Source organism: Macaca fascicularis, chromosome 7 (genome assembly GCF_037993035.2).
Source record: "Macaca fascicularis isolate 582-1 chromosome 7, T2T-MFA8v1.1".
In the NCBI taxonomy this organism is placed as follows: domain Eukaryota; kingdom Metazoa; phylum Chordata; class Mammalia; order Primates; family Cercopithecidae; genus Macaca; species Macaca fascicularis.
Genome location: NC_088381.1, coordinates 91,424,962 through 91,447,271, shown reverse-complemented (window position 1 = coordinate 91,447,271; position 22,310 = coordinate 91,424,962). Strand labels below are relative to the sequence as shown.

Here is a 22,310-nt window from a genome sequence, read left to right as displayed (position 1 = left end):
CAGTTCTGGAGACTGGAAAGTTCAAGATCAAGGTTCCTGCTGCTGGGGTTTCTGATGAGTTCCTGGCTTGCAGACTGCCATCTTCTGGCTGTGTCCTCACATGACAGATAGAGAGCTCTTGTGTCTCCTCTTAATAAGCCTTATTCTAGGCATCACCCTTATGACCTCATTCAACTTTAATGACTTCCTCCTCTACATACAGTTACTTTGGGTGTTAGGACTTCAACATATAATTGGGGTGGGAGTCACAATTCAGTCCCTTGCTTGTGGCATGGTATTCCACAACAGAAATGCAATAGAATAAGCTAGCAGAAAGAATGAGGCTATATGTACAGATAGACTGTGAAGTGGAAAACAGCAAAGAACAGGATGAGGTGCTGAGTGCATGAGCTGAGTGCCCACATTTGCCCTCCTTATCCACTCTTGGCCCTTCCCCACCTGTTCCCTGCCCCAGAGTGACCTCTTTAAACTGCATCAATAGACTCTTGTACTCTGCCTCAGGTTGAGTTCAGCCCATGAGGTGCTACAGCAAAAGATCAGAGGGAGGAGAGGAACGACAGGTGATTATGCCCCTGAACCTCCCTGGAATGCTCCTCCGCTGGCTGTGTTGCTCACACTATGTCACCGTGCCCTCTCACTCAACTGTTGCTGGCTTTGGGCTTTTCCTACACGTTGGTAAAAGCCCATTTATTAAACTCTACTCAGATGACTCACTTTATGTGTGCCATCTGTTTTCTGTCAGGACTCTGGTTGAATCAGTACGTTAGCATTTGTGTTTTTTAAAAAAAACAACTGGTACGTATGTTTGGAGGGTGGGGTACATGCACTTATTTATGCTTAGAATATCTCTGGAAAAATGCAGAAGAAACTAGTAACAGTGGTTGCCTCGAGGGAAGGAAACTGGGTGGCTGGGAATAGGGGGAGAAGAGGAAGGGATATTTATGTTTGCCGCACCCTTTTTGTTCCTTTTAAATTTTGTACTCTGTGTATGTATTGCTTATTCAAAAATAGGCTTGATTTAATTATTTAAAAATTAAAAAACAAACCTCAGAGGGAGTTGGTGCCAGAAGGCTTCACAGGCAGCCGTCCCTGTAGCACCAGGGTACCTCCCTCCCGAGGGGCGCCTGCCTTTCCTGGCAGATACTCCAAGCTACCAACTAAACAAAAATACAAACAAAAGCATAATTAACAAGCTTCTTCCACTCTGCACTATGTAGATGAGAGGTGCAATGTTCTGAAAAACTTCGGTGCATTAACTCAGACTATTTGCTGATACTCATTGGCAGGCAAGAGGTTCCTACTAAAGGCAGTAATTCATAACCACCATCAGCATGTGTGCTGACCACACCTTTGTCCCTCCCCCGGTGGAGGTCAGAGCCACAGTGACCAGGATAGAGCCTGCTGGGGATTTTCACTTAGGCCCACCCTCCAATCCCGCTCTGACATCTTTGCCACATGAGGGACTCAAAACCATCGATGGCCTGGTTGAGCAACAGTAACACATCAGGGGGTCAAGCTTGGAGACCACACAGGAAGGCCTTATCTAATTCCTTTGGGCTTGGCTCTTTCTCCTGCTCCTCAGCCATGGCCGACCCATTATTTAGCAACATCTCTATTTTTATCATGCTCATTATACTGCAGTGTTCTTCATTTTCATCTCGTTATTGTTGGCGGGGTCATCCAGCGGCTTTGTCACCCAGGAGACAGGGAAGGAGGCTGCACACTCAACTCTCTTCCCCAGGCCTGGCTAATCCATCATCTGACAATACATTGTTAGATGTCTGTCTTCTGGTTGTAGGGTGGCCACCGGAGCCTGTGAGTCCTTCCAGTTCTTCTTCCTGCCAGAGATGTCTAGTTTAATCAGCTCCCTGCATCGATCCTTCCCTGCTTAGACAGAAAAACATATCTATATTTTATAGAGAGATATATAATTGATAGAGAAAACAGAACATGCATGCAAATCCTTTGTATGACTCTTGGGGGAGTAGTGTCTCGAAGTAACTGACTGCAGTATTGGAAGCATATAGGATAGAATCACTCCTGCCCTAAAGAACACATGTTGCTGCTACTTCCCCAGCTAACATGACACGAGGGCTGTGGATAGAAGTCCCCAGGACATTTTTGCAAAAAGGCTACCATAATTTTGCCCCAGTTCTGCAGCATCGCAAAACTGGTTAGGATCTCAAGGAGGTGACCACAGGAAAGGAGTGGACCAGGCACTGCTGTCAGGGGAATTGATATCCATTGTCTCCACCTGAGGGCCCTGCCCCTCTCTCCTCACATTCTGCTCTCCAGCCCCATAGCGGAGATATAGGGCTCTAAGTCCCAAGCTCTCCCACCCTGTGCCTTTTCTCATATGGTATATCTGCTAGAACTGCTTCTTCTTATCCTGTGAAACCCAGATCTCCACTGCTGCCTCTTTGGTGAACATTTCCTGGATCCCTACCCTATACCCATCCATACCCCTCCAGCAAATCAAAACCCACTTTCCTCTGTGGTCCCATAGCACTTTACCCCTGGAATTGTTGCAGTTGGTTGTCCACTGTCTGACTCTCCCATCGCTTGTGCATCACCAGATTTTGCTGGGTACCTAATGCACAGAACATAGCTTAACTGAATAGTACTACATCCAGAATGCTAATTAGAGATACTTACATAAAGCACTGTCTTAGTCAGTTTGGGCTATTATAACAATTGGGTGGTTTAAACAACAAACATTTATTTCTCACACTTTTAGAGGCTGGCAGTCTTGGGTTCTTGGTGAGATCCCTCTTCCTGGTGAACAGACAGTTGCCTCCTTGTTGTGTCTTCACAAGGTAAAGAGAGCTGTGGTCCCTTCATCCCCTTATAAGGGTTACCCATCATGCACGCTCCACCCTCACAAACTCATCTAAACCTATTTACCTTCCAAAGACCCCCCACTTCCAACTACCATCACACTGGGGATTAGGACATCAATATATGAATTTTGGAGGGACATAAACAGCTCAGAGCAAGCATCTAACAATTTATGGTTTGCTTTTGGGCCAGGCACTGTGCTGAGAACTTCACAGGTGCTATCTCACTTAATCCTCACCACAAGCTACAGTCTCCTCATCCAGCAGCTAGAAGACCAGGGCTAGAAGAGGGTAAGTAACTTAGTCAAGGCCACATGGCTAGAAATGATAAGCAGTTGGACTTACATCCAAGTCTGACTCCACAGCATTTATTTTTTAAACTTTTTAAATTCAAAAATAATACCTGCATATGGTAAAGAATAAAAAGAACCTAACTCCCTTGAAAGATAAACAGTAAGTGTCCCTACTACCCAGATCATCAACACTTCTCCCAAAAGCAATCACTGTTGTCAACTCCCTTTTTCTTTCTAAAATTAGTCTAAATTTAGTCTATACATATACTCTTCTGTTTGCTTTCACACAGTAGCATATGCTAGATATTCTTCTACACCTTGCTTTGTTTTCACTTTACTTATATCTTGGAGATTGTTTCATTATCAATGGCTACAGATGTAGCCTCATTCTTTTTAACAAATGCAGAGTATTCTATAAATGGATATGCTATAACTTATTTAGTCAACCCCTGTCAATGGGCATTCAGTGGTTTCCCATCTTTTGCCATTATATTGGGGCTCTAAAGTGTATCCTTGTCCATAAGTCTTGGCACAAGCTCCATTGCATTTAAATCTTTGCTCCCTCTGGAACTTTTGGCATAATAAATGAGGTTCAGAATCAGTAAAGCATGTGCTTTTGACCACTTACACTCTACGATGCCAAATATCTTACCTGGTGCATAGCAGATGCTTGTAAATGGTTACCAGTAACAATGGCAATAGTGATACTCACAGCAGCATCCAAGGCAGCACAGCCTCAGGGAACGCTGTTGGATATATGAAGAGGCCATTAGTCCACACCATTAAGGAGGGCTACCTGGAAGTCTTCTAACCCTCAGTAAGACGAGGACCTAATAATCACTTACCCATCAGAATGAATGAGTTTGCAGATCTTTCCTGAGAGTAATTTTTGACATGGGGAGGGAAGAAAGACATCACAAGAATATAGTGATGGGATGCAGCCGAAGGATGCTGACCCAGGATGGAGGAGCTTCTGAAGGCACACTCTTGGTGCTTTGTTTAAGGAACTCCTAGTGAACAGTTCAGAAGAACCGCTGTCTGCACAATATTCAGTGGATGCAGACTAACAGGGATGGCCAAGCACCAGAGGAAATGGAGGCAGGTACTTGTGTTAGGAGAGGTGATGGGCAAGGAGACAAAGCCGGCAGGGGCCACACCAGACATCTGAACACAGAACGGACCCTTTGGTTGCATGACAACACACAGGGCTTATGGCAAGCAGTAAGAGGCTCCTTTTGGGGACTGGGTGATGAGACACCTTCACTCCCTAGACAGTTGGTGCACACAATGCAAAGCAGATGCTGCTCTTCAGCTTCGGAGTTGATGGGAACAAACAAATCCCCTGCTGGGTGGAGGTTGGGGTGTCACAGAGAATAACTGATCAGTAGGGTGTGTGTGTCCCCATACTTGGTAGGAAGACTTGGTATTAAGACATCGTAATAACAGCTAATATCAATCATAAACCAGGCCCAGATGTTAATTCATTTCCTTCTCTCAACACCCCTATAAGCGTACTCCCATTTTACACATGAGAAAACTGAGTCACAAAGAAGTTGACCCTCTAGAATTGGAGTCATATAACTTTTGTCTATTATCAAAATTTGGATATCAGTTTGGCTCTGAGGGATGCACTTACAAATGGCTGGCTGTCCCCTAAGATGTGGTCTTCACAAGGAGGGCCCTCAGCAGGGTGATCAGGCTTTAGGTCATGTCTGTGCCTTTTATAAGTCCCTTGGCCCCACTCCAGGGACGGGCCGATGTCAGTGCTGCTCTGCTCCTTCCTGGTCCTCCTGGATGAAGATTACAGTGAAGGCACAAGCTGCTTCTCTGAATAATGCAACCATGGAATAGTGGGAGTAAGAGCACTGGACAGAGAGTCAGGAAGCCCAGGTCAGCAGATGGATGAGAGAGCCTAGGAGGAAGGAAGGAGATGGTCAAGCCTTCTGACCCAGCTCTGCAGGAAACCAGCTATGGGCTGAACACAGAGGTCCCCAGATCCATCCGTGTCAAGCAGGCTCCAGTAGGAGTCAGCAAATGCAAGGGTCAGAAAGGGAGGGTGTAGCAGGCCTCTGGCCTCACACCAAAGTCTACTGATTAGATGAGCCAGGACGTGCCATCACAGGGATCACAGCTTGCTTCTGCTTCAACTTGTCAGCAAGCTCTTGCCTCCACCATCCTGAGAGAGGTGGGCTGACTCCTGTGAAAGGCACTTGGGTCATCTTTCAGGGGAATGCTCCTTCCTCCTCCCTGCCCCACCCCCTACCCAGGGCTAGATGGATTTGCTGTGCTCTGATTTTACCATGTCTCCAGACACCTACCAGCTGGCCTGGCCAGGGACAAGCAAAACATGAAGTCAGAAAAGAACAAAGCCAATTTCATTTAGCAGTCCAAGATCTTGACTTCACCAGCCCCAGCCCCCCACCCCCACACCCATCTCTAGCTCACTGCTCAGACAGAGGGAGTCCCCCTTCATCAGCTGCACTTGTGAGAACCACAGTGTCTTCGGGTCCCTGTCCTGGCTCTCATCTGAGGGGTGCTTTGAGCTGTCCTTCTACCCCCGCAGGTTGTCATGGTGACTGCCACTCAAACTCTCCATTGGACAGAGCAGCAGATTGTCTCCATGGTGATCAAAAGGATCTGTGAAGAAAGGATGTTTGGCCTTGGAAACGAACTCATGTTAACACTCCTGGGAAATAAGCCTCTTCCGGGGGCATCAGAAGAGATTCTCTTCCTTGTGACACAGTTCTTCAGCCATTCCACTGGCCCAGAAAGCTTAGCTTTCTAACGGTTGATGCCATCATCTGTGTTAACATTCTAGCCATAGAGGATGCCAACTCCAGATTCCTGGCTGTGCCAAGGAAAACTTGCAAGTCAGGAAAGTATAGCTGAGATGCTGAAAAGCACCTGCCCTTTCAGTGGTCTGCAGCAGCGCCCCCTGCACACCTTCCTCCCCAGTCTCTGTGGAGCCTGGCTTCACTCCCACTCTGACAAGATGCTGGGCCCACTTCTTCCTGATAGGGTGTGAACTGATACAGCTGAAAACAATGCTCTTCCATCACTCCGCCTCAAAACATGTGAATTTTAGGAGAACCTTTGATAACAAAACAAACAAATCTCTACTGTTGCCCAGCAGTCTCTGGTAGATATTTTTCTGCCCCATGTACGCATATTTCTTTTCTATCTTTCATACCTTGAATCTTGGCTGTTGCACAATTAAAGCTCACAGTATAGCAGGGAGGTGGCTAGGGCTCTTTGAAACACCTAGCCCCTTGCTAATCTGACACTTGTACTCCTGGAATCAGGCTGAGCTAGGTCAAAAGAGATTGGCTTTCCTCCCTTTGCCTTTCAGGCAGGAACCATTTCCCTACCTACCTCAGGCAGCCCACAACTTCTTGTCTCTCCCTATCAATACTTGCTTTCAAAGAAGCATCAGAAACCCATTCACACCTGAATGTGGCTAATAACAGATTAAAGTATATTCTTCCCCAGGGAAATCAGAGGATAAATTGTAAGGAATAATTCTTAAGTGGAATTTAGGCACCAGCTCAAGGATCCGTGCTACAAGAGTACAGTTTGAACTTTACTCTTAGAAAGAAAAAGAAATTACATGGGTCTTCTTTTCTCCAAAGCATTTCTTTTTATTTTTTATTTTTTTTTTTTTTTTGAGATGGAGTCTCGCTCTGTCGCCCAGGCTGGAGTGCAGTGGCGCAATCTTGGCTCACTGCAAACTCTGCCTCCCGGGTTCATGCCATTCTCCTGCCTCAGCCTCCCAAGTAGCTGGGACTACAGGCACCCGCCACCATGCCCAGCTAATTTTTTTGTATTTTTAGTAGAGATGGGGTTTCACCGTGTTAGTCACGATGGTCTCGATCTCCTGACCTCATGATCCGCCCACCTCGGCCTCCCAAAGTGCTGGGATTACAGGCGTGAGCCACCATGCCCAGCCTCTCCAAAGCATTTCTTTACACTTGCAGACTCCCTTAGGTGACAAAGGGAGTTGGTTTTGTTTCAGCTCCTATTTCTAAAACCTAGGATGTGATTTGTCATAAAATTCTGCCACACTGAAGCTAGATATAGCAGCACACTAAGAGAACTCTACCTCCACTGCCCAATGGCACTGCTTCCTTCCCAGCTGCCTGGCCCGAGGGCACAAGCATGGTGGTACTCACCAGCATATTCAAGTGGGGCAGCCCACCATAGGCAGCCACTCCCCCAGCTGCCTCCTCATCTTCACCTCCTCTTCGTGACCCTGAGTTTCTCCTAGGATGTCTCACTCGCTAAAAGCAAATCAAAAAGTATTTTTCAGATACACCTAAGTTCGAGTATGAGCTTCGCCACTGATGTCACTGAGTGACTGTCTGCTTGAATTTCTCCAAAAGTAGAGTATAAGACAGGTAAATCCTTTGTGATGTGGCTTTGGGGGCAGCAGGGAGGGGACAGGGAGAGAGATTCAGGTCAGCAAACAGAGCTAATATAAATAAGGATGTGGTGTGGGGTCGCTGCTGTGGGCAACAGGAATCAATTCCACCAGGATCCACTGAGAAATTAACAGAATGTCTTCCTGCCCATGGGAGGAAAACTATTCTCTGTCCCGTGATCGTTAACCCTGTGCTTCTGACTGGTGCATGTTTGAGGTGAGTCTTGGCTCCCTGGGAACCATCCACCTGGGCTGAGCTGGGGGCGCCAGAGGGATGACCACGCTTAGGCAGGTTACCGACCGTTTCCGGAATCTAGATTCTTCACAGGCAACCTCTGCCTCACAGAGCTGTTATAATCTATAATTGAGAGAACTCCTGAGACACTGTTAGCACAGTGCCTGACCCAAAATAAAAGCTCAATAAATAGCAGCTACTATTCCAGTGCTGCGACTGGAGATGTGGGAGCACCTCTGTTGAGCCCTAAGGCTCTGAGAGTCTGTAGTCCCCACCCCACCCCCATCTCTCCGGCAGGATCCAGATGGGTAGGACTGGAAGTGACACAGGAAATGGCTGCTGAGGAAGCAACCTGATTTCCAGATCTAGGAAACTCCGACAAGTTTTTGCTTATTTCTCAAAAAAAAGACAACCCCATTAGGGCCTGGAGTGCATGAGGCAGAGAGGTCTGTAGCTCCGGAGTGGCCAGGCGGGTGGAATCCTCCACTTTTCTTTCAAAGAAGGAACAGTTTTCTTATATGGTTTGCCACTGCCAATGCACCAGGCTGACCCTTCAGAAGAGGAATTCATTCATTCAGAATTCATTCATTTATTCAACAAGCCTTCACTAAGGACTTCCTATGTGCCAAGCTCCTTGTTGGAAGCAGGGCCTTCAGAAATGAAAGGTAATCCCCAAGCTAAGAACAGAAAGGTACGGCAATGATGCCCATGCACTATAACAAGTGCCACATTAGAGGCTGCCCTGGAAGGTGAATTCCACCAAAGGGAGCAGCCTGTAAAGGTTTCTCGACAAGAAAGGACACAGCACTTGGCACTCATGAGGCCCTAAAAGTCATTCAATGGGCATCAGTGATGCTCCTAAGGACAAGTAATGTTTACTAAAAAAAAAAAAAAAAAAAAAAAAAAAAAAAAAAAATTTATAGACTGACCAGGGAAACAGAGGTCAGGATCTGAGAAGAGTTGTCTGCCACACAAGGGAATTTGGCCTCATCCTAAAGCTGATGGAAAGCCACACCAAAGAATGTATTCAGTACCCCTCAGTCCATCCCCTCTGCTGTGGTTTGAATGTCTCCTCTAAAATTCAGGTGTTGAAACTTTTTTTTTTGAGACAGAGTTTCGCTCTTGTTGCCTAGGCTGGAGTGCAATGGCACGATCTCAGCTCACTGCAACCTCTGCCTCCCAGTTTCAAGTGATTCTCCTACCTCAGCCTCCCAAGTATCTGGGATTACATGCATGTGCACCACGCCCCGCTAATTTTGCATCTTTTGTAGAGACCAGGGTTTCACCATGTTGGTCAAGCTGGTCTTGAACTCCTAACCTCAGGTGATCCACCCACCTCAGCCTCCCAAAGTGCTGGGATTATGGGCATGAGCCACAGCGCCCAGCCAGGTGTTGAAACTTAATGGCCAGTGTGATGGTATTGATGTGGGACTTTAAGAGGTATTTAGGTCAGGAGGACTCCTCCCCTTGTGAATGGGATTAAGGCCCTTATAAAAGGGGCTTCACAAGCATTCAGCTCTCTTGCCCTTCACTCCTGCCCTGTGAAGACACAGCGTTCCTCCCCTCCAGGGGATGTAGCACCGAGGAGCCATCTTGGAAGCAGAGAGACCAGGTCCTCTGTAGCCAGCACCTTGATCTGGAACTTCCCAGCCTCCAGAACTGTGAGAAGCTGTCTTTTACAGATTACTCCATCTCAGGTATTTTGTTGTAGCAGCACAAATGGACTAAGACACCCCTCATTGTCATAAATGCTGCAACTTCTACATCAACAGTGATGTTCTAATCTATAAATGAAGACAGAATCAAATCAAACAATAGGCCTCTTTGCAAATAAACTTTTGGTAGCTGTTTAAAATCACCACAAACAACCAAGACCTTTCTTCTCTTGCCTTTACTAATTGAAAAATTTTTGGCCAAGCACAGTGGCTCACGCCTGTAATCCCAGCACTTTGAGAGGCCAAGGCAGGCAGATCACTTGAGGCCAGGAGTTCGAGAACAGCCTGGCCAACATGGTGAAACCCCATCTCTGCTAAAAATACAAAAATTAGCTGGGCGTAGTGGTGCGCATCTGTAGTCCCAGCTACTCAGGAGGCTGAGGCATGAGAATCACCTGAAACTGGGAGGCAGAGGTTGCAGTGAGCTGAGATGGTAGCACTGTACTCCATCCTGGGAGACAGAGCAAAACTCTGTCTCAAAAAAAAAATGAGAAGAAAATTGTTCATACACTATCCTGAGTAACCTTTATCCTTTCACTAAGAAAGTTCATAGCATTGCTGTGGAGTCCTAGGTACAATACTGTGATGATTAATACTGAGTGTCAACTTGGTTGGATTGAAGGACACAAAGTATTGATCCTGGGTGTGTCTGTGAGGGTGTTGCCAAAAGAGATTAACATTTGAGTCAGTGGGCTGGGGAAGGCAGATCCACCCTTAATCTGGTGGGCATAATCTAATCAGCTTCCAGCAAATATAAAGCAGGCAGAAAAATGTGAAAAGGAGAAATGGGCCTAGCCTCCCCCAGTCTACATCTTTCTCTCATGCTGGATGCTTCCTGCCCTCAAATATTGCACTCCAAGTTCTTCAGTTTTGGGACTGACTGGCTCTCCTTGCTCCTCAGCTTGCAGACAGCCTATTGTGGGACCTTGTGATCCTGTAAGTTAATACTTAATAAAATCCCATATATATATATATGGATATATATATATCCCATATATATATATATTCATTGAATGAATATATATATATCCTATTAGTTCTGTCTCTCTAAGAGAATCTGACTAATACAAATACATACTGAATGGATAGATGAATGGGAAGGGGGACTATCGGGGATAACCCCACCCCCGATATTTATCATGGGTTGTTTTCTATTTCCCTAAGCATCTCGGCTGGTTTGAGAAATAAAGGGAAAGAGTGCAAGAGAGAAATTTAAAGCTGGGTGTCCAGGGGAGACATCACATGTTGGCAGTTTCTGTGATGCTCCCCGAGCCGTAAAACCAGCAAGTTTTTATTAGTGATTTTCAAAAGGGGAGGGAGTGCATGAATAGGGTGTGGGTCACAGAGATCACATACTTCACAAGGTAATAAAATATCACGAAGCAAGTGGAGACCGGGCAAGATCACAGGGCCACAGGATGGGGCGAAATTAAAATTGCTAATGAAGTTTTGGGCACGCATTGTCATTGATAACATCTTATCAGGAGACAGGGTTTGAGAGCAGACAACCTGTCTGACCAAAATTTATTAGGCAGGAATTTCCTTGTCCTAATAGGCCTGGGAGTGCTACAGGAGACTGGAGCTTATTTCGGCTTCCACCGTAAAAGGCAGTCACTTAAGGGGGCCATCTATAGACCTACCCTCAGGGCGCATTCTTTCTCTCAGGGATGTTCCTTGCTGCGAAAAAGAATTTAGCGATATTTCTCCTATTTGCTTTTGAAAGAAGAGAAATATGGCTCTGTTCCACCTGGCTCACTGGCACAGTCAGGCTCCAAGTCTTATCTCCCTTGTTCCCTGAAGATTGCTGTTATTCTTTTCGTTTTTAAGGTGCCCAGATTTCATATTGTTCAAACACACATGTTCTACAAACAATTTGTGCAGTTAACGCAATCATCATAGGGTCCTGAGGCGACATTCATCCTCCTCAGCTTACAAAGAAGATGACGGGATTAAGAGATTAAAGTAAAGACAGGCATAGGAAATCACAAGGGTATTGATTGGGGAAGTGATAAGTGTCCATGAAATCTTCACAATTTATGTTCAGAGAGTGCAGTAAAGACAGGTGTAAGAAATTATAAAAGTATTAATTTTAGGGAACTAATAAATGTCCATGAAATCCTCACAATTTGTGTTCTTCTGCTGCGGCTTCAGCCAGTACCTCTGTTCGGGGTTCCTGACTTCCCGCAACAGGGGACAACGGTAATAATGATAAATGCAATGAGCAATGATGCATACCTGCTTGCACAGACATAGACTGTCTTTAATAACAGTAATTGCCTCCAGGGAGGGCAGCTGAATTCTAGAGTTTGAGGGTGAAAGAGAGACTTACTTCTCACTTTTCACTCTTTCAAAGTACTTAAATTTGTCACAAAATTAATCATAAAAAAAAGTTTTAAGTAAATATAAGTGCTGTCAATACCCTCCAGCCAAAGACCACCAGGATCACAACTATGATCAAATAAAACTGGTTTTATTTATTTGCCACAATAAGGGAGAACACACACCATGGGGATCTGTGGGGCATCTCAGTAAAAGAATGTTAGAAAGGACTTATAGGATTTAGCTTGTGTCAGGAGATTTTGAGGAGGATTCAAGGAAACAAGGCTTTCTTTGCCCTGGATTGGATCCTGCCGGGAAGCAGGGGTAACTCTCTGATTAGAGTCTTAACCATAAGTATCTTAACAGTTTGAGTCTAGAAAGAGAAAGGAAAGGAGCAAAGTTAAAGGTGCTTTTGATGAAGCAGCAGCAGTCACTCTTAAGCAGGCTGGGGGAATGGGTGTTTGGTCATTTTTGTAGTTTAGATGATATATTTAGTCCATTCTCACATTGCTATAAAGAACTATTCAAGACTGGGAAATTTATAAAGAAAAGAGGTTTAATTGGCTCACAGTTCTGCAGGCTGTACAGGTAGCATGGCTGGGGAGGCCCCAGGAAACTTACAATCATGACAAAAGACAAAGGGGAAGCAGGCATGTCTTCACATGGCAGAGCAAGAGAGAGAGAGCAGAGGGAAGGGCGCCATACACTTTGAAACAGGCAGATCTCATGAGAACTCTATCCTGAGACAGCACTAGGGGGATGGTGCTAAATCATCAGAACCCACCTGATGATCCAACCACCTCCCACCAGGCCCCACCTCCAACACTGGGGACTAAAGTCAACATGAGATTTGGGTGGGGACACAGAGCCAAACCACATCAAATAATAATTTATTTTGCCTGTGTTCAGACATGATTACAGAGTAATGTTATTTTTGTCTTTATGCATCAAGTTAACAAAGTGACCTGGTCTGAAGGTGGTGTTTCCAGAAATTGTTTATGTTCAACAGAACACCTTCATCTAGCTGTAGGGCCAGGCCAGCTCCTATTAACACTAAGGCCTGGCTGCCAGGGTTGCTTTTCTCTTTTTCAGTGCCTTTCAATCAAAGGAGTACAGATGTTAATTCAATTCTTTACTTTTACTATACTGCCTGAGTGGTACAGAAATTGACCTGATTTTTTTTAAATTATTGATTGAATACCAAGTAAGGATCACTTCAGCAACTTTTTGAGACACCAAAGTCCTTTAATAGAAGATATTCTAAAACTCCAGTGGGCAGGAGCTTTGAGGATGGGCCTGCTGTTGGCTGGGACGCAGTGGGGATCAGTTAGGCTCTCCGACCACCCATAGGTATGACAGTGAAATCATTTGGACTTATCGGTGGGCTGGCAGAGGTTAATGTCAGCTTGGCCATCCCATCTTCAAGAACTATTCCTATTCAAATCCAGAAGTTCCTGCTCTGGGGAGGTGAGGGGGGAGCAGCAGGGGGAAGAACTTCTTAAAGTATCATCAATGCATGAGACCAAGAAAGCAGGGGAACCTGGCATGGGGCTTTCTCATGGACAAGCCCACACTGGGAATTAAGGAATCTGATTTCTGGATAATTTCTCCCACCAGCCCTCCACACTGTCAAGTCCCTGGCCCCTCTGTGGCCATCAGTTTCCTTGTCTATAAAATGGCAAGGGGAGAGGAAAGGTGCAGGTAAACTAGACTTTTGTATTATCTTTTCCAGTTCTCTCTTCCTTAACTCTGGGGTGTGGCTGCTCCCAAGGCAGATGATGGGCAGGTTTCAACCTCTTCTTGAAAAGGTTAGAGACCAGGTGCACTGGAGGAAAACCAGCAGATTTGGCAGGAAAAACACAGCCTTTATGGCAGGCATGCAGGCTTACATCAGGTGAATCCTCAAGCAGTTACACCTCCCCACAGCTGTGTCAATGCTTAACCCCAACAAGTGAAGCAAGGCAGGAATAGAACCAAGCCTCCCTCAAAGGTTTGGCAGGAAGTTAGCTGATAAACTTCAGGACAATGGGGAAGAGAAGAAAGGAGTTAGAGGAGGATTCTGGAAATGGCTCTCTCTGATGTAGACTGTTTTGTAGTTGGGGGTTGGAGGGTCCTATGATCTGAATGTAGCCCCTAAAATTGATAACTAAAACTTAATGGCTAGTGTGATAGTATTAAGAGGTGGGATGTTTAGGAGATGACAAAGTCATGAATCCAGAGCCCTGATGGGTGGGATTAGGGCCCTTATAAAAGGGCATAAGGGAGTGGGTTCATGCTCTTCTGCTCTTCCAGCATGTGAGGGCACAGCAATGGGGTGCCATCTTAGAGGCAGAGAGCAGCCCTCACCAGACACAGAATGCTGGCATGTTGATCTTGGACTTCTCATGCTCCAGAACTGTGAGAAATAAATGTCTGCTGTTTATAAATTACCCAGTCTGCAGCCAGGCATGGTGGCTCATGCCTGTAATCCCAACACTTTGGGATGCCAAGGGAGGCAGATCACCCGAAGTCAGGAGGTCGAGACCAATCTGACCAACATGGAGAAAGCCCGTCTCTACTAAAATACAAAATTAGCTGGGCATGGTGGCGCATGCCTATAATCCCAGCTACTCTGGAGGCTGAGGAAGGAGAATCACTTGAACCTGGGAGGCAGAGGTTGCGGCGAGCTGAGATCATGCCACTGCACCCCAGCCTGGGCAACAACAGCAGCAAAAAAAAAAAAAATTACCAAGTCTGCGGTATTTTGTGATAGCAACAAGAACAGGCTAAGATAGAAAGTGATGGTTTCTTTTCCTTGGCTTCCCATACTTTCATCTCTTTCCTGTTAAAAAGAACCCAATAAAAGAGGACACAAACAAATGGAAGAACATACCATGCTCATGGATAGGAAGAATCAATATTGTGAAAATGGCCATACTGCCCAAGGTAATTTATACATTCAATGCCATCCCATCAAGCTACCAATGAGTTTCTTCACAGAATTGGAAAAAACTGCTTTAAAGTTCATATGGAACCAAAAAAGAGCCTGCATTGCCAAGACAATCCTAAGTCAAAAGAACAAAGCTGGAGGCATCATGCTACCTGACTTCAAACTATACTACAAGGCTACAGTAACCAAAAACAGCATGGTACTGGTACCAAAACAGAGATATAGACCAATGGAACAGAACAGAACCCTCAGAAATAATACCATGCATCTACAACCATCTGATCTTTGACAAACCTGAGAAAAACAAGAAATGGGGAAAGGATTCCCTATTTAATAAATGGTGCTGGGAAAATTGGCTAGCCATAAGTAGAAAGCTGAAACTGGATCCTTTCCTTACTCCTTATACGAAAATTAATTCAAGATGGATTAGAGACTTAAATGTTAGACCTAATACCATAAAAACCCTAGAAGAAAACCTAGGTAATACCATTCAGGACATAGACATGGGCAAGGACTTCATGTCTAAAACACCAAAAGCAATGGCAACAAAAGCCAAAATTGACAAATGGGATCTCATTAAACTAAAGAGCTTCTGCACAGCAAAAGAAACTACCATCAGAGTGAAGAGGCAACCTACAGAATGGGAGAAAATTTTTGCAATCTACTCATCTGACAAAGGGCTAATATCCAGACCCTACAAAGAACTCAAACGAATTTACAAGAAAAAAACAAACAACCCCATCAAAAAGTGGGCAAAAAGGATATGAACAGACATTTCTCAAAAGAAGACATTCATACAGCCAACAGACACATGAAAAAATGCTCATCATCACTGGCCATCAGAGAAATGCAAATCAAAACCACAATGAGATACCATCTCACACTAGTTAGAATGGCAATCATTAAAAAGTCAGGAAACAACAGGTGCTGGAGAGGATGTGGAGAAATAGGAACACTTTTACACTGTTGGTGGGATTGTAAACTAGTTCAACCATTATGGAAAACAGTATGGCAATTCCTCAAGGATCTAGAACTAGAAGTACCATATGACCCAGCCATCCCATTACTGGGTATATACCCAAAGGATTATAAATCATGCTGCTATAAAGACACATGCACACTTATGTTTATTGCGGCACTATTCACAATAGCAAAGACTTGGAATCAATGCAAATGTTCATCAGTGACAGACTGGATTAAGAAAATGTGGCACATATATACCATGGAATACTGTGCAGCCATAAAAAAGGATGATTTTGTGTCCTTTGTAGGGACATGGATGCAGCTGGAAACCATCATTCTCAGCAAACTATCGCAAGAACAGAAAACCAAACATCGCATGTTCTCACTCATAGGTAGGAACTGAACAATGAGATCACTTGGACTCTGGAAGGGGAACATCACACACCAGGGCCTATCATGGGGAGGCGGGGGAGGGATTGCATTGGGAGTTATACCTGATGTAAATGACAAGTTGATGGGTGCTGACGAGTTGATGGGTGCAGCACACCAACATGGCACAAGTATACATATGTAACAAACTTGCACGTTATGCACATGTACCCTAGAACTTAAAGTATAATTAAAAAAAAAAAAAAAAGAACCCCTTCAGATATGGGCTGACTGTGCTTTCAGTAAGCTGTTCAGTTTACTGAAATGGCCCAGGGAACCATTTGCTTTAGATGGAAGGACAGTTCATTTTTCTGGTAAAATCTGACCCAGAACATTCGAGACCCAAACTGCCTGGTGCTCTGACCGGGGTTATTGCTGAGGTTTCCAGACATCAAATCCATACTTGGGGTGCTTCAGGTCACCATGGACCCACCATTAGCATGAACATCCTTTGTCAATTGTCTCCAGAAACCAAATTACCTGAAATGGGACAAGAGAAGGCCCTGTATTCCTCCACTTCTCAAGTCCTCACATTGTAAAACTGTCCTGTTATTTACTTAGGGAAAAGTAAAGGGAGTTTTAACATCTGCATGTAAGCTTTATAGTATTAACTGTTGAATTTAAATAATTCTATTTTGCAACAAATAGAACACTGGTTTTGAAAGACCCCCCAAGCTCTTTTTACTGTCTAGTTAATTAAGGGTTTTCTCTCTGATCCTCCTTTCCTGTCTTCCCTTCCTTTTAATTCTCTGGTTTCTTTCCGTAACCCCAAGAGACAGCCACAGGCACTGCTCAAACCATTAATGAGAGATTTGAGACTGGGCAGCTTGAAAGCCTCCAGTGAAAATTTCTAAACTCTACCCCTTGGGGGAAGTGGACTAATTGTCATTTTGTGCATAGGAAAGATTCTGTTTCTCCCTGGAGTCTCACAGGAGCAATGGATTAAGTGTTTTGTTTTTAAATATATTTGAGCCCATGGACTATTACTTTCTAGAGACCTTGTAGCAGATGTATTGAGTTCCCTGACTCACACCCTCTTGCCCTTATTCTGATTTCAGGTATGGCTGGGGTGGGCCATTTCCTGTGGGTCTCACCTCATTGCACGGTGGATGCATCTTCCTCTTCGATTGGGGGAACTGTGAAGGAGCTGACAACCCCGGGGCAACCCTTGATAGGTGGGAGATAAGAACCCATGAATGAATGCTCCATCTGCCATCCTACACTTCCAGAGGCATTCCACACTCTTATAAGAGGTCCTAGGGGGAAGGACATGTGGGGGCTCCCTCCATGATGCACCCCTGTAATGGCTTTCCTGCCTCCCTAACTCTCTCACCACTCCCTCCATCACTCCTGCTCCCTCCCATATCTTGTCCAAATATTGAAAGCCTCGGGCTCTGCTTTCAAGAGACACAGAACACGACAGAATAGCCAGAGGAGAGAACTGGGCTCATAGAGCCTTGACCATCATTTTGTCATGGAGGATGGTTAAGAAAAAGACTCAGATTCAAATCCCAACTTTGCCTCTTGCAAGCTGTGTGTGTATATCCACAAATTAACTTCTCTGGAGTGAGTAGCAATTAGAAAACATCAAAAGTCACAGATAAAATGATCAGCAAGGGGAGTCATTTCACTCACTAGGATTCATAAGAATGCTGCCTGTATAGAGGACAGCATCTTTTAGCCTTCAAGGGCTAAAGGGACAGAAACTTTAAACTTGAGTCCAGCCATCCAGTGCACACAAAACAGTCATGGCCTGCACTGCTCCTTCAGGTTCCTCCACCTGCCTCGACACTCTCCCAGCCCTACACATGAGGAGGCATGAGGCATATTGTGGCTTGTGGCCTTCATTCTGAACCTTGACCTGTGACCAGTCCTTCCATTTCCATCCTACTCCTGTCACTCCTTTACTTTGTCAATCAGCCAGTGCTTACCCTCACTATACAATTGACCAAAGGGACCATTTACTTTGGAAGGACAACTCCTCTTCTCGGCAAAATCTAATCCAGGATGTTTGCTTCTGAAGTCAACAGTAAATAAACACTGCCTCAGGCATGCACCCTTTTCTGTCCTCACCTGACTCCACAGAACCAAGCCTCCATAAAAACCTCACGTTCTACTCTTCAGCACAGCCATACTGTCTCAAGCCACCCTGGGACCACCCCTTCTGTTATAATTTAGCACTGGGTTCCTCACCCTGGCACTGCCCTGACCTCCCTCCTGCTGGATAAGCCCAGCCTCACAAGCAGAAAATTGGCAGGCACAGCTGGAGATACGCAGTGCCAAGGTGAGTGCTACATTACAGTGGACAAGAGGATCTCCCCCAACCACACAGTAGTCCGGAAAAAGCAAAAACAGGGGCTGAAGCTTGCACCACTTTTTATTCCAGGGTGTGGGGATAACATCCAGACAAGCATGGGTTGCCTGGGGAGTCACCTGACAGAGAACCCATGGGCTGGAATGCCATTACCCTAGTTTACCAGAATGCTTATCTGTGGCCATCCCTGCACACTCTAGAATTCCCCCATAGCCATAGGACTTTTTCTCTTTTCTCTTAAGGGATCAGAGATAAGGGAATTAACCTGAAATGTACAAGTAAGCAACAAAGTGCTCCCAAAGTGGAGAGTCTGCTATTCCAACTCCAGCCCCCAGAGTCTGACCCATCCTGAGGCGCTCTGCCCACACCTGAAGAGCTGTAAACTCAGTCCCACTCACTGCCTTTCATCACTTCCAGGGTTCCATTTCCTCCTCCTTCTCAGCTCCCAGACACTTCCAAGCCAACAGAAACCCTCTGGCTGTTGTTTTGTTTTTTGTTTCTCATTGATTAGCCCAGGTAATAGTCTCAGTATCACCCAAGGCTACTGGAAACCAAATACATACTGAGGTGATTTATCTCAAGAAAGCACATGTGCATGGTTATCCACAACCAGTAGCCCCTGTGCTGGAAACATGGACTGAGAAAGACTATGGGAGAAGGAGATGGGAGACTCAATCAGTCCCAGCCCTTGTCCTCACCCTACCCAGTTAGGCCACAAGACACTGCACTCTGTCCACTTAGGGGGCTGTGAGGCAGCCAAGGAGCATGGCAGGGTGGATGAGCTGAGTCAGAGCACAAAGGCCTTCCCTTCTCTCTGTTCCCCACTCCTCACTCCACAAGGCTTGGCTCAGCTTGGACCCAGGATGGGTATTTCAACAGAGGAAGAGGCAAGAGCCCTAAGTCAAGTGCAAATCCCCTCCACACCTCCCACATCCTTACCCACACTTTCTCCAACCCCTTCCCCTTGCTAAGGTCAGTCCTACTGTATCACACACACACGACACACACACACTTGCATACACACAAACACACATGTCACCAGGACTCCAAATACCCCCTTTGAGCATTGCTCGGCTATGTGCAAAGTCCTCTTCTCCCCACTGTGTACAGAAATGGGGCTTTCTGTCTTGGTGACGTCTCTCTGCTCTTACCTAGGAAGTCAAAGCTTTCCCTACTCTCATTGCAGGGAGGACAAAGATCAGTCCCCTGTTCTGCTTTCGAACTGCAGTTCCACCAGCCTCTCTGCAGCCAATCTCTCCACTCTCGGTGTCTCTCCTGCAAGCCTACAGGACATTGTCCCCTCTTACATGGTTACTTTCTCTGCACTCAGCCCCTGAAGGTGAAGGAGAAGGTCATGGTGCTGAAGCGAGAGTGGCAGGGCCATGTTCACTGCCTTAGCTGTTCCAGAGCTACAGAACCTTTGAGTGAGTCACCTCTCTGGGCCTGGGCTTCTCGCCTGGAGAATTCAGCCTTCCATTCCTTGCTGCATCTCCTACTACACCTTGCTGTGTCTCCCCAGCTCATCCAGGCCGTAGAACCTTCCCCACACTGACTGAAGCCTCAGTGCTGAGACCTTATGCTTTTGGGTCACTGGAGAAGTTGGATCCCCACCATCCCCCACACTGGGATCCCTCCATTGGGCCACTTCAGGTGACATCCTGGCACTGAACTGTGGGACATGTCCCAAACCCAGGAAGACCTCGTTATCCATTTTCCTTCATCCTCACTCCAGAGTTGCTGAGTTTGGCTAGAAAAACCCTGTGTCTATGTTGCCCGATTCCACTATAAATTCACCCACTAGAACCTGTATGGGGTTCTGGGTAACTCAGACACTCTTCTGTTTGGCCCTGATTCTAAGTTGCACCTAGCCCAGTAACTGGTTCAAATCTCCCCTGGGACCCTGGGATGCCCACCACACACTGCCATAGGAGGGATTCACACCCAATTGCTGCATGAGAGAGGGCTGTGAACCAAATATTAGATGAGAATCACACACCTTGAAGTCAGGAAGGATTTTGGGGGACCCCCATTTCTCAGAAACTGAGGCTCCCAATCTTACTTCCCAGTCAGGGCAGGTTTGGGGCAACGACTCCACCAGGGGACTTACTCCAAGCAGTGATGATGCCACCAGCAAGGATCATGGAGGGCTGGAGAATGGAGACCTCATTTGAATTCCGGCTCTTCCTGTCTTCCTCTAGAAGCCACAGAAGCATTGACACCTGGCTCTGCTTTCTGGAGAACCCAGGCTGAGGGGTGTGCTTCCATAAGAATGCATTCCTTCAGCAGCCCATGGAGGTGGGTGACCTGAGGCTGATGCATGGTAGTACCCACCTTCCAGGGTGGGCAGCCTGGATATAGCACAGACGTCCAGGCAGGGAGAGCTGGTTTTAGGGAGGGCCAGCACAGGAGCTGCAGGTGGCCCAATTCCATGAGGAAGGAGGGAGGAAACAACTTAGACAGTGGGAAGAGAAGGAGCAGTAGGCAGGGCCAGGCACTGCTCAGCCGGAAGACCCTCCCTGCTCAACATCCAAAATAGTTTTGGAAGTAGGGACATTGAGGAGCTGTAAAAAGTGGTCTCTGAACCAGTGAGAAATGACTGCTCACCTCCAAGTGACTGTATTCCTCTTCCTTTCCATGGAGTTCCTGGAAAGGAGTGGGAACCTGGCTGCAGAAGGCCAGAAGGAGGGAGGTGATGCCCGGGGGGTCTCAGGCAGGTCCCTGGCACCTCCAGAGATCTTCTTGTATTTGTCTTTTATCTACTGCAGGGCCTGGGCCACAAAGGAGGTAAGTCTGCCATGTCACCCCTTCACCCTTTGGCTGCTGAGTCATAGGAATGTCTGGAGGAACCCAAGGAAGAGGCCAGAGCAGCCTGGCTGGGGGTGGTTAGAAAGATTTCAATAGTTAAACCTATCAGGGTTGCCCCACTCTGACCTGGCTGTGGCTCCCCTGTCAGGCCACATTCAAAGGAGTAATTAAAGAGAATGAAATGAAGGAATAATAAGTGGGTAAGATTAAAGTGACCAGCAAAGGGTAGTGAAGCACCAGGAACCAGCAACAGTGATTCCCAGCATGAAGGGCCCAAGTGGGGAGCCAGTTGGTGGTTGAGGGGGTGTCAGTGGCCTCACAGGAGCTATAGTCCTTGGTGGACACAGCCACTACCTCCAGGAAGGGGGCCAGGGAAACATGTGACCTCTCCAGTTCTACCCCTGAGTGAAAGCCTGAAAGCAAGGGAGCCTCCATGATGCAGTGTAGAGGTCAGCCCGGCACCACGCCAGGCAGAGAAGGGTGGGGAGTGGATCTGGAGGGCCAAAAACACATCCAGACCCTGGTCTTGTCCATTACTATAATATTTCTTCCCATGTCTTGAGGATCCCAGAGGTGCATTTATCCCTTCACCATTAACCGTGCCACCTGTTCAGATCCTGGTCTTCCCACTGAAAGACAGCATTCCTGCAACCCAATTTGTTCTTATGTTTAATGAGTAGGTCTCAGCTCTGATGGCACCTCCACCAACCTCACTGGAAGCCATGGTCCTCTGTGGTTCTGTGATGCTTTGCATATGATGTGCCTACCCTGGCTTGCCCACCACCCCCACACCCTCAACTCCTCTGCTCTACTCCTTATCTTTTTTATTCTGTACTTACTAACACTACATATAATATGTTTGTTATTTATTACAGTCTCTCCTGACTAGCATGTGAGCTCATAGGGCAGCAAATTTTGTTTCGTTCATTGCTATACCCTAAGCTCCTAGAACAGTGACTGGCACAGAGTGGTAGTCAATAAATGCATCAAATGAATAAACATGTTCTGCCTCACTTTCTGATGAGTGTTCTGCCTTCTGTCTTCCCACCACACT

At 46.2% G+C, this 22,310-nt stretch overlaps 1 long non-coding RNA gene across 1 annotated transcript; it reads right to left on the bottom strand.

The window, feature by feature from the left end:
- Positions 1-235: 235 nt before the first annotated feature.
- Positions 236-5,658, bottom strand: LOC123574499 (uncharacterized). The gene is made up of 5 exons (XR_010588373.2): positions 5,576-5,658; positions 4,767-5,042; positions 3,783-3,876; positions 2,515-2,590; positions 236-1,884 (listed from the first exon to the last, which is right to left on the bottom strand). It is a non-coding gene; the product is annotated as an uncharacterized lncRNA (long non-coding RNA).
- Positions 5,659-22,310: the final 16,652 nt, after the last annotated feature.